The sequence below is a fragment of the Schistocerca cancellata genome, chromosome 1 (assembly GCF_023864275.1).
Source record: "Schistocerca cancellata isolate TAMUIC-IGC-003103 chromosome 1, iqSchCanc2.1, whole genome shotgun sequence".
NCBI lineage: Eukaryota > Metazoa > Arthropoda > Insecta > Orthoptera > Acrididae > Schistocerca > Schistocerca cancellata.
The window spans coordinates 1090578858-1090591902 of record NC_064626.1 but is presented as its reverse complement, the minus strand read 5'-3'; positions in this window follow the sequence as shown (position 1 = coordinate 1090591902).

The window sequence follows — 13045 nt, the reverse complement described above, 5'->3', positions numbered from 1 at the left end:
GCCCTATGATAAATGATGCCATAAATCCGCACCATACAGTGACCTTTCCAGGATGAAGTTGTACTGGTTGATTTGTGTGTGGATTTTTCGTTGCCCGTATCTGACAATTCTGTGTATTGGCATATGCTGTCAGATGGAAGTCGGCTTTGTCTGTCCACAAAATCTTCCGTGGCCAATCATTGCCCACTTCCATGCAAACAAGAAATTCTGAAGCAAAGGTCTCTCTTACTGGTAGGTCAGCAGGAAGCAGTTCATGCCCATGGATAATTTTGAATGGATAGCAAAGAAGGGTGTTTTGTAGGATTTTATGCACTGTGCTCATGTGTGTGTCCAATGCTCAGGCAATTCTCCATGCACGACATGTTTGCGCACCACCACTTGTCTCCTCCTGCATTGCTGTGGCTACTGCTTCCACTGATGTTGAATCAATTCATTTCCTTCCTCTATCAGGTTTCACACCAAAAGAACCCGTCTTTTTGAATTTCCAAATCATTTTCTACAGACCCACCGCAGTTTTTGGATCAACGCCCTTTTTCAAACCCTTCAGAGTCTGGAACTTCTGCAGAGTGATGTGTGCACAGTCATCATTCTTGTAATACAGATTTAGAAGCAGAGCGTGATCCTGCATTGAGACAGTCATGGCAAACGCTGCAGATGCAAAAGGAGGAGAAGCCGTGTACATGGCATGTTTATACCAACTTCAATTGGTCGTGCGCATGACAGGTGTTTTCATTTACATATTCTGACATGTACAGTGCCACCTGTTGATCAATTTTCACATTATTTTTTTCTTCTGCCATACATTTTCCCCTGTCTCTGACAATATTCTGTTGCGATTTGACATCATTCTGACCAGTTGTGTTATTTTTACTGCATTTTGAAAGTTTAACTTTAATTATAATCACCCTGTATATAAACGTTCGCTGTCTCTTCATCTTTTGCTTGTGATGTCAGTATACGTAACTGAACTATTGTCACTGCCGTTGGCTTGCTGTCGATTCTAATGAGAAAAACCCTACAACTGAACATTTTGCAGTAACTCACTCTCTGCCCTACTTTCCTGTTTGTAATGAATCATATTTCTATTTTCTGTTACCATTAATATTTGTCTGAGCATGTATCCTTATCTTCCTTCTGTTTCAATTCAAAGGCCCCCAACTGTATGTAGACTAAGCCTTTCCATTTCCCTCTTCAGAATTTCTAGCTGCTCTACCATGTTCAGACTTCTGACATTCTATATTCCAGCTAGACATATCATTGATTATTCAATCTTTTCTGCATGGTTACCTCCCCCTTGGCAGTCCCTTCCCAGAGAGTCTGAATGAGAGACTGACCCTAAAACAGTGGGAGACTGACCATAAAACTTTTGTCAATGGAGAGAGCATAATCACACATTTTCAGTTACAGTCTACAAGGCCTGTGAATACACACTAACTGTCTTTAATGCAGTGGTTTCCAATTCCTTATGCATCATCATGCTGTTGATCATTGGTGAGGCTTCTGCCTTTTGGGGGCCAGTCTCCCAACCCGAGCCCTGAAACTTCGACCACTCCCTCTGCCCTTTATGTAGACTATGCAGTCTGCTGTTGTGTGGCCTTGAGATAGTATTTCTGTGTTGTCAAGCAGTAAAATACTTTACCAGTTGAGATACTATTGCTATGGAAAATCAGTTGATTAAATATTTTATCAATAGAGACACCACTGCTATGCAAATCATTAACTGTAGCAACTGATATGCTCATACATTGGGGATATAAGGAGTCTACTGAAAGAAATTTGGCAACCAATTCCAAATGCTGTCTCATCAAATGTTTCAATTTTATTCAATTTTTTCAATTAACGTTTTTCTGTTGACAAACATTAATGAGCAAGAACAATGTTTTCAATAGAAATGGGAAGAAATGCAGTACTTATTTCATCACACACATCCCTTTTCATAGTATTTGTATGGTTGTCTAGTGAAAAAATTTTCAGGCCCTAAAATTGTTGAAGCTTTTTTGCATCTACTATGTGAATAATTCACACACTATCCTGATTAGTCGTGACAGATAATACAATAATGCATAAATAAGTAAATGTATTAACTAAACAGTAGAAAAAATGCTTCTGTCAGACCATAAAAGAGGCGAATAGTTCCTATATAAAATACTCTGACGGAAAAGTTGGCAACCAACTGTGTCAATCCTCATTCTGCCTTCTTCACTAAAAATTTTACACAGAACATTCTTAAATCCTTTTATCAAGTCTCTCTTTGTAGTTAAGCCTTTGTACTCAGCATATCCCTCTCATTGCGGTCTCTCTCTCTCTCTCTCTCTCTCTCTCTCTCTCTCTCTCCTACTGTCTCCTTTCTCACACATTGATTGACAGTATATCCCACTGCCACTCTCTCCTCTCTCACTTCCTCTGTCCCCCTTTTCCTTTCTTTCTGACTGTCACTGTCTCCGTTACCACACCTCAGCAGCTGAAAAATTCTGGGGTGTCCAACTTATTTTTCCCCTACTCCCACGTGTTTAAAATGCACCCTCTCCAGTACCTATACGTTAAAGTTTTGCTGCTCTGGAAGGGTACAGCCCCCCCTCCCCAAGCCTCTGTATGGTCGCCACTCATCTGTATTTTTCATTTCCCTGTCTCTCTATTTGCCGGACGGAGTGGCCGAGCGGTTCTAGGCGCTACAGTCTGGAACCGCGCGACCGCTACGGTCTCAGGTTCGAATCCTGCCTCGGGCATGGATGTGTGTGATGTCCTTAGGTTAGTTAGGTTTAAGTAGTTCTAAGTTCTAGGGGACTTATGACCACAGCAGTTAAGTCCCATAGTGCTCAGAGCCATTTGAACCATTTGTCTCTCTATTTTGCTCCCACTGTTTCTGTCTCCATCCATCTCTTTCTCTATTGCTGCTACTGTCTCTCACTGATCACCAATATCTCCTCTCTCTTTTGCTCCCACTGCTACTACCTTCATTCATATCTTTCTTTTTCACTGCCACCCTTGCTATCCCACCATCACTGTCTCCTCTCTCTTCCTCTCACACTGGCAGTGTCTCTTCTCTCTCCCATCATTACTGTTTCTCTGCCACTCTCTTTCAGGACAAATAAGTAAGAATATGTTTGCATGCCAAAACTTGTGGTGAGGAATGAGGACTGAGGCAGCTCATTCACCACTTTTCTGCCAGCGTCATTTAAAGAGAAATCTATTCTCCTTTTTTGTGCCCTGGTTCTTCTGGTTCCCTTCTTTTCTCTGCTACAGAAGGGTGTGCTACTTATATAAAATGAATTCTTTAGGTCACTAAAGTTCTGACTTTATTTATATCTTAAACATATTTATACACTTTGACACATGTAGACAACAAATAAATATTCATAATATGAAGTTAGCACAGAATTGTTTGCTTTATGTTTTTTTTGATACCTTGTTCACTGACTGCAGTTCTTTGGAAACGCCAAGCTTGTGTTTTAATGTAATTGGACAGTTAAAAAAATCTACTCATGAAGAGGTGGCAGAACATACATATAAAAAAGGGTATTGTCAACAATTGCCTATTTTTGCTGTTATACAAGCTTATGATTTGTGTCTTAAAAGACTAAAAATGTTATTAGAAATATTTAAATGAATTTGCAGTATTTCTTATTTTACATATGTTTTGGCAGTCCATTTGTTTTCGCCCATGTTAAAAGCTTTTCTGTCCCATTTCATGTCACTGACCACCACTTTGGGCATATTTGTATAGGTGTGAAGAGCTCATTACATAGAGAGAGCTTGTTAAAAAAATGTAGTGGAAAAAATGCTGATTAAAAACATAGATTGGTGATTACAGAATCTTTGCAGTGATCCTAAAACACTTGCCATGAGTTCACTATGACTGTTAAAACTACATTTACATCCCAGACCAGATATTATGTGTATTTTTTCCTGTGTAAGCGTGTGTTAACTTTGAGTCTCTGGAACTTGGTAACAGATAATGATATCACAAAAAGCATTGAAGGTCCTTGAGAATGTCATATTAAAAAAATATGGTAAAAATTTTGGTGCTCTGCCATGGATAGAAATTACAGAAGTGGCCATTCCCACAACTGGTACTTTTCATGCCCCAAAATCATTTTTTTTAGGGGTTTCTCAGTAATCATCCGTAAACAAATGGTGCCTTCTTAAGTCCACTCTAGACCACATAAAATGCAAAAGAACGAACAGATTTGCTAAATTTTCCTGGGCTGGAAGAAATATGTAGTGTTTCAATTTTGACACTGTACTGTGGGATAGCTACAGTACCTAAGTTCTCTGATAGGTGTACAATTGGCCGCTAGGCCAAGGGATATCAAAAAGACTTGATCCCTTATATCTGTAATCAGTAGAATCCAAGATATGATGCCCTGAGAAATAGAATTTTCACACATGGCTTTTCGGAACATATTGGTACTGTACATTGTCATACACAGACTGATGAAAGGTATTATACTTTGAGTTGTACAAATAAATATTAGTCTCATTGTAAAAAATCAGTATCTTTATATGCATCATGGATAATTGTAAAACATATAAAAAGCTTATATTGTCCTTGTCAGATTAATTTTATTTTTAAAACTCCTTTAATTTAAAATTTATCTTTGAAAGGAACATTAGCAATTGTAATGTGATCATTGAGTACTTTTTGGCTGTATATGTGTTTATTAGAGACATAAGGGGACCATCTGAAAAGTTCTCAGCATCATACAGATATCACAGCCCTTACATGTGTACTTGATTTATAGATGCCACATAAAATTGCCAGTCATTCCAGACAGCAGTTGACTGCAGGCAGTCATTTGAAGCAGTTGTGGTGTGCACGGTGTTGAAAATGGAAAAATCAAGTGTCACACAGTGATTAAATTCTTTGTAAAAGAAGGTTTAATACTAACTGAAATTCATTTGTGGCTTGTAAATGCATAGGGCAACTCTTCACCTTAATTTCCAACATGAATCAGTGGGTGGCCAAGTTTAAATATGGCCATGAAAGCTCCAAGATGATCCATAAGAAGAAGTCCAGAAAATGCAAGCACACCAGAAATCATCAGCAAAGTGCATGATATGAATTTGGAGGATAGGCATGTAAAGGTACATGAAATTACTGATGCTCCAGGGATATAAAAGGAATGTGTTGGTCATATATTGCACCAAAAATTTAACATGAGAAACCTTTGCATGAGATATATGTGGTACATGCTCAATGCAGATCACAAATGTATTCACATGACACTTTCAGAAAAGTTCATGGTGTGTTTTAACAGAAACAGAAGTGACTTTTTGTGTTGATACATGATGGTGGATGAAACGTGGATTCACCACTACACACCCGAAAGCAAATTGCAGTTTGTGCAGTAGATAAAAGTCGGTTATTCAGCTCCAAAGAAGGCAAAGACAATGCCATCAGTGGGAAATTTATTCAGTTTAATTTATTTATTTATTTTCGTGTTCCACAAATGCTTGATGTGAGTGTATTGCTAGGATGTAGAACATGTCAGATTATTACGGTAATAACCATATGTAAATGGTCAACAGGCTTACAAACTAAATCATATATAAACAGATATTCACTGTTTATTTTGTAAGTAGCATGATTATTGTTCACAAAGCACATTAGTGAAAAAATGTACTGAGATGGCATGTTGAGGATCCTGAGCTGTTTTCCTTGTGATTGGTTACCCCAAAATATGATACCATGTGTCATACGTGAATGGAGATATCCTAGCCATGCAGTTTTAATTGTTTCCAAGTCACACAGAGATGAAATTGAGCAAATGACAAATGCTGCTGATTTCAGTCTTTTACATAGATTGTTAATGTGAACTGACCAGTTTATATTGTGGCTGATGTGTAACCCCGGAAATTTGGAAGACTCAACTCTCAACATTTCTTTGTCAGCACATTTTATTTCAATATTTTCCTGTTTTTTATTTGCTGTTTAAAACTGAGTGTATTCAGTCTTATTAACATTGAGTGCAGACCATTTGAAGTGAACCAATTTAGAGCTTCTTTGAATACAGTGGTTGCAGTGTTCTCTGGACTGCAGTTGGGTGTTTAGTCAATCATAATGGTTGTGTCATCAGCTAACAGAATGAAGTGTGCTTTTTGTGTCATACATATGACAGATCACTGATAAAGATGAAGAAAAGTAAGGGACCAAGCACTGAGCCCTGTAATACTCCACATCTTACTGTGACTCGCTCAGAGCAGATAGGTGCCTTGCAGAGTTGTTCAATACTACCTTCTGTCTTTTGTCATCTAGATATGACGTGAGCCACATCCTTACTTTACCATTTAATCCATAGTGCTCAGCCTTCGTAGGTAGAATTTTGTGATCTACACAGTCAAATGCTTTAGACAGATCACAGAAGGTTTCCAACTGATGACATTTTATTATTTATGGGCTCCAGGAGTTGGTTGAAAAATGAGAAAATGGTGTGTCCAGTGAAGTATCCTTTTGGAATTCAAACTGATTTCTATTAAGGATTTTACTTTTATTAAGATGGTCCATGATTCTCTTGAACATTAGTTTCGCTAGGATTTTATAGAGAGACTTGTTAACAACGAAACTGGCTGATAGTTGGAAACATCAGCTTCATCATCTTTTTTTGAACAGTGATCTCAGAATTGCATAATTGAGTCTATTAGGAACAGTACCTTGATTTATGGATTCATTAAATATGTGACAGAGAACTTCGAGAATAAATTTGTATCAGTGCTTCCATGCTTTGATAGATATATTATCCACACCAGTGGAATTTTTATTTTTCATTTGCCTTATTACCTTCTCAATCTCTTCAACTGTAATATAGGTTACATGCATCTGACTAATTTTGTGCTGCACTGCTCTTTGGAGAAGGGTCATGGCTTCAGCTTTAGATAGATCATGGCATTGGTGTTTTGGGCTGCTAAAGGAATTTTATTTTTTGATTGTTTTGAAAAAGGTAGAACCATAGCTCAAAAATCCCACTCTCAACCTCTAATGAAAATGGATGCAAGCATTTGTAAAAACAGACCCAGCTTAAAAAAGAAAAAAAATCATCTTCCACCAGAACATAGCACCTGTCAACAAAAGTGTCTTGGCAGTGGGAAATTGAGGGATTTGCTCTATGAGGTGTTGGGATATCCACCCTTTTCCTCAGATTTGGCTCTTTCAGGCTTCCATATTTTCCCAAAATTGATGAAATTCCCCACTGCTCAGTGCTTTTTGTTCAGTCAAGAAGCCATTCTTGCTATGCATGGGCACTTCAGAGAGGGGATTAATGACACTGGAACACCAATGGATGAAATGCATTGAAGTTATAGGAGATTATGTTAAAAATAAAACTTCACCTAAATTGTTGTTTTCACTGTCTGGCCCTCATTAATACCACTGAATGTGCAAACCTGTGGAAAAAACACATATAATTGTCCATGCAAAAAACAGATTCTGGAAAATAAAATCCTGCACTTTCAAGCATCTGACCTTGTGCTTTGTTAAAGGTCATATAAAGGGCTACTTGTATTGGAACTGTTTTCTTATCATTGCAAAAGGCATAGTAGGATCAGAAGTTGTGAGGGTAATGTGGGGTATGAGCAAAGTTTTAGTAGAGTCAATGAATTTAGCAGGAATGGTGTATACACCTAAATGAATTACCATTAAAATGGCACCATTATTTAATGACTGATTAGCACTGAGATTCTAATTAGCATAACAGCAATTTTCCCTAAAAGCAGTTGGTGAGGGGGAAACTGGAAAGATTTAGAGTTCAAGAGTTCTGCAGGTAAAATTGAACATAGTTTAGTTCTTCAATGTGGACAAAGTCAGAACTTAGGCAAACCTTTGCCTCTCCAGGTAAGAAATTGGAGATGACATATTCATTAATTGTTGTACAATCATAATTTTTGGTCACAGAATCACTGTTGAATAAAATTGTGGAACATTTTATTCATTGATATCTGTGGCATTGATTGTGGTGGTAATAAAACTATCATAATTGCAGTAACAATGTTCAGGAATTTTGATCACTTTATTGAAGTAATCTGTTTGATTTCCTAAATCACTTTTCCCATTTCAGGTAACCATTCAGTGAAAATGGGATCACATTTGCCTCCATATTTTGAGCCAGCTTATGAATATTAAAGTGAGAGCATAAGAGTGATCATTTAAATGTACTTTTGACAATTGCTATTCTATTAACTTGTATAATGACAGATAGTACTTGACAGAAATCTCTGCCAAACAAATTATTTTGCCTCCATAAGGAAGATTATTATTCCTGATGTCCCTCAAAAGTTGATCGACAATCCTTAGTGCATCTTTGGGAAACATTTATATCTTATTCCAAATGATGAGATCAGAGTTACAAAGAAGCTGTGTATTGTTCATGTGAATGTGAAATGATGAGGCCGATGTATTCAAGATGGGTGCAGGTAGTTTGAAAAATAGTTTGATGTGCATTCCCCTGATAGGAGATTGGCAGTCATACCTGTCCACGCAACTGTTAAAACAACCTTGTTTGCCAGCCGGAGTGGCCGAGCGGTTCTAGGCACTACAGTCTGGAACCACGCGAGCGCTATGGTCACAGGTTCGAATCCTGCCTTGGGCATGGATGTGTGTGATGTCCTTATGTTAGTTAGGTTTAATTAGTTCTAAGTTCTAGGCGACTGATGACCTCAGAAGTTAAGTCCCATAGTGCTCAGAGCCATTTGAACAATTTTGAACCAACCTTGTTTTCACCTCATAAAATGTGGCACCAAGTTCCATAGACAAATGTTTTACCGGAGCCTCCTGGTCTGTCAGTGAAGTAACAATTGAGAATTTATTACTGAATATGGGACCTCCTTAGCTATTGCTTTCTGTTTTTCATTTAGCTTTTTGTAAATTTTCTTTCCATTCATGTGTTCTTCTTCTACATTGTAGATTTATGCTTTGCTGTCCAGTGATTACAACTGGGGTCGACAGGTTGAATTGTTGGCAAGATTTGTCATGATATTTAAAAACATTTTCTAATTCTTGCAATGCAAGATGGTACATTTTAGGTGAAATGTGCTGCCTCTGAAAATCTTCTGAAAGTGCATCCTGAAATATTGTCCAAAACTGAGGTGTATTGACAGGAGAGTAGAATATGCACATGATGTTGAAAAACCATCTCAGATGTGTTGGCACATGGTGTCTGGCAGTGTCCTGCAAGATTGTTTTCCATTTGGCATCATTAATGGGGATGTAATTTTTCTGCAACTTGGAGAAATAAGTACCACAGTATTCCATTAACTGTGTGTAGAGCATCAAATGACTGCAGTCCTTTGACATACAGAAGTAATACTCAGAGATAAAACATCATTTGATGTCAGATGGACTGACTCTTAGTTGTGTCCAAAGCACTTAGTGTGTCTCCTGCAAATAACCCATCATCCGTTTTGACAACACAAAACATTGTGGAATTTCATGGTGAAGGTACTTGGAGGCAGTAATATTACCACTGCAAGATTTAAAAAATGCCATGAGTTTGGGATCCCTATGAAGGTTAACAGCAGCTTTGTATCCTGCCTGAAAGTATGCTTTGTGTTCTTCTGGTAAACCAGCTATGTGGTTTTCTATCACTCAGTTTTATGATTGATTGATTGATTGATTGATTTTGACAAGACACATAAATGCAGACTACTAGAATTACACGGCAGCTCGAATGAACCAATCTCAGTCAAAGATCATGTTGTTCATGGTTGATATGACCTATCGATGCCACAGAGCAGCATAGGTGCAGTCCAGCAAACGGGTTTGAGTCCTAAAGTCTGTTTACCCAACAGCAAGTCTGTCAACGGAGCCTGACCAGCGGCGGAAGAGGGCAGGTGATGGCAGTAGTAATTTAATGTGCCAAGGAAATGTCAGAGTTCTTTGTAAGTAGCAGGGGGCAGCATTAACATGATGACCAGGACACAAGATTTGGCAGCCTGGCGGAGAAGGTGTAACCCAAGAATGTGACGGAAGGCTGGCAGAATTGGAATTTGTCTTTGTTGACCTCAACACCATTGGATTGCAAGGTCTGGAGGGCCATGGATAAATGATTTTTATATTCCTCAGCTGACTTGCTGAAAATGAGTATGTCTTCCATATATGCAAAGCAAGACTCGAACTGTCGTAGACGGAGTCAATGAATCGCTGCCACGTTTGCGGCATGTTTTTCAGGCCAAATGGCATGACATTGTATTGGAAAAAACCAAGCGGCGTGACGAAAACTGTTTTAGGGATGTTTTCCGGCACTACGGGAATCTGGTGGTAGGCATGTTTACAGTCAATAACACTGAAGATTGTAGCGTCCGATAACATATGAGTGAAATCATGTATGTTAGGCACGGGGTAATGGTCCATGACAGTACGAGTGTTTAGATGTCTGTAATCACCACACATTTGGAAAGAACCATTGTCTTTGAGGGTGAGGTGAATCAGTGAAGACCAGTTGCTGTCTGACGGTTGCAGGATACCTGCCTCCAAAAGTTCATTAATTTGCTGCCGGGCGACGTGAAACTTAATAGGGTTGAGGCATCTAACCTTGTACCTAATACGAGGGCCAGCAGTGGTAACTATCTTGTGCATCATTCCATCAGTGACGGAAGAAACTGAGAACTGCACATGAGACTTATCACTCTCCTGATGCGAAGTTTTTGGACGATTAGGGCGTGATGAGGCGTAGCCATTAGCGTGAGTGGAAAGGGCAGCCCGAAAGTCACATGCCTAGTACATGAGCAAGGCATGAGCTTGTGTGGAGAGGGCAGCTGCATGCACAGTGCAGAGTGGGTCGGAACTCACAGTGAGTATCTGCTGTCAACCTTGCACTTGATAACTGGCACAGGCGAGAGCGGCGTTGGTGTCATGTGTGGAAGAGCCATAGCCACCAATTCAAGTGGCTGGCATGTGATAGAGGAGGAATATTTATCAACACACGGGGTGGCTGCTTGTGCCGTGTGCATTGTTGCATCACACACTCAACTGTTATTAGGAGCACTGTTTTAAACACAAGGCACTGAACATTGCAAGCATGTCGGAGGTGTGGAGTCAACTGGATGCGAATCGTCACGTGCAATTAATGTGTTTGGACTAACCTGATAAGTGTCTGAGCTGGTGTCGGCTGGAGAAACTCAATTAGATGGTGGATATGTGGACTGCAGTTTTAGCAGTGAGTTACAAGTTGTGATGAGCTCGTTGTATGTTTGTGCGATGAACTGTTTCGACTCATCATTGTCTCGGCAGAGTTGTGCTGCCGAGTCATGTTCTGACAGTAGATTAGTTACACAGGTCACAATGTTGCCCACGAGGGCGGAGCACTCACGTACTAACTCACATGTCGCGAGAGAAGCAGAGCGGAGAACATAATTGCGGGGGCACAGTATCTAAGTGTTAGTGGGATGGTGTAGCACTGAGCCCTGAGCTACGTTCGGAGAGTGTTATGTAATAGGAAAAAAAATCCATACCAAGAATTGGTTCATCAATGTCAGCAATATAGAAAGTCCAAGGAAAACACAGAGAATGAGATGGGTGCACCATATCTTTGACAGAGCCTGAGGTTTGTAATGTTGATGCATTAACAGCTCGTAGAAGTGACCTCATTGGTGGAAAGACGGGGGGAGCCATCGATGTAGATTTGATAGACATGTCAGCACCAGTGTCAACTAGGAAAGTGAGCCTTGATGAAATGTCAGGCACCAAAGACGACTATCCACCTTCCCCACAACTGCCATTACATGCTTGTCCCACTTAATATCGCTCTGCAATGTTACGCCCAAATATTTAATCAACATGACTGTGTCAAGCGCTACACTACTAATGGAGTATTCAAACATTACAGGATTCTTTTTCCTATTCATCTGCATTTATTTACATTTATCTATGTTTAGAGTTAGCTGCCATTCTTTACACCAATCACAAATCCTGTCCAAGTCATCTTGTATCCTCCTACAGTCACTCAACGATGACTCCTTCCCATACACCACAGCATCATCAGCAAAGAGCCGCACATTGCTATCCACCCTATCCAAAAGATCATTTATGTAGATAGTAAACAACAGCGGACCTACCACACTTCCCTGGGGCACTCCAGATGATACCCTCACCTCCGATGAACACTCACCATCGAGGACAACGTACTGGGTTCTATTACTTAAGAAGTCTTCAAGCCACTCACATACTTGGGAACCAATCCCATATGCTCGTACCTTAGTTAGGAGTCTGTAGTGGGGCACCGAGTCAAACGCTTTCCAGAAGTCAAGGAATATGGCATCCGTCTGATACCCTTCATCCATGGTTCACAAGATATCATGTGAAAAAAGGGCGAGTTGCGTTTCGCAGGAGCGATGCTTTCTAAAGCCGTGCTGATGCATGGACAGCAACTTCTCTGTCTCAAGGAAATTCATTATATTCGAACTGAGAATATGTTCGAGAATCCTGCAACAAACCGATATTAAGGATATTGGTCTGTAATTTTGAGGATCCGTCCTTCTACCCTTCTTATATACAGGCGCCACCTGCGCTTTTTTCCAGTCGCTCAGGACTTTGCGTTGGGCAAGAGATTCACGATAAATGCAAGCTAAGTAAGGAACCAATACAGTCGAGTACTCTCTGTAAAACCGAATTGGAATACCATCAGGACCTGGTGATTTATTTATTTTCAACCCATTCAGCTGCTTCACAACCCCAGGGATGTCTATCACTATGTCCTCCACACGGGAATCTGTACAAGACTCAAACGGCGGTATGTTTGTATGATCCTCCTGCGTGAAAGATTTCTCAAATGCTAAATTTAAAATTTCAGCTTTTGTTTTGCTGTCTTCCACTGCCAGGCCAGACTGATCAGTGAGTGACTGGATGGAAGCCTTCGACCCATTTACTGATTTTACGTAAGATGAGAATTTCCTTGGGTTTTCAGCAAGATCTTTTGCTAAAGTATGATGGTGGTAGTGATTGAATGCTTCGCGCATCGCTCTTTTTATAGCAGCACAAATCTCTAGTAACTTTTGCCTGTCCTCATTCTCCCGATCTTTCTTGTACCATGAGTGCAACTGCCTTTGCTTCCTGAGC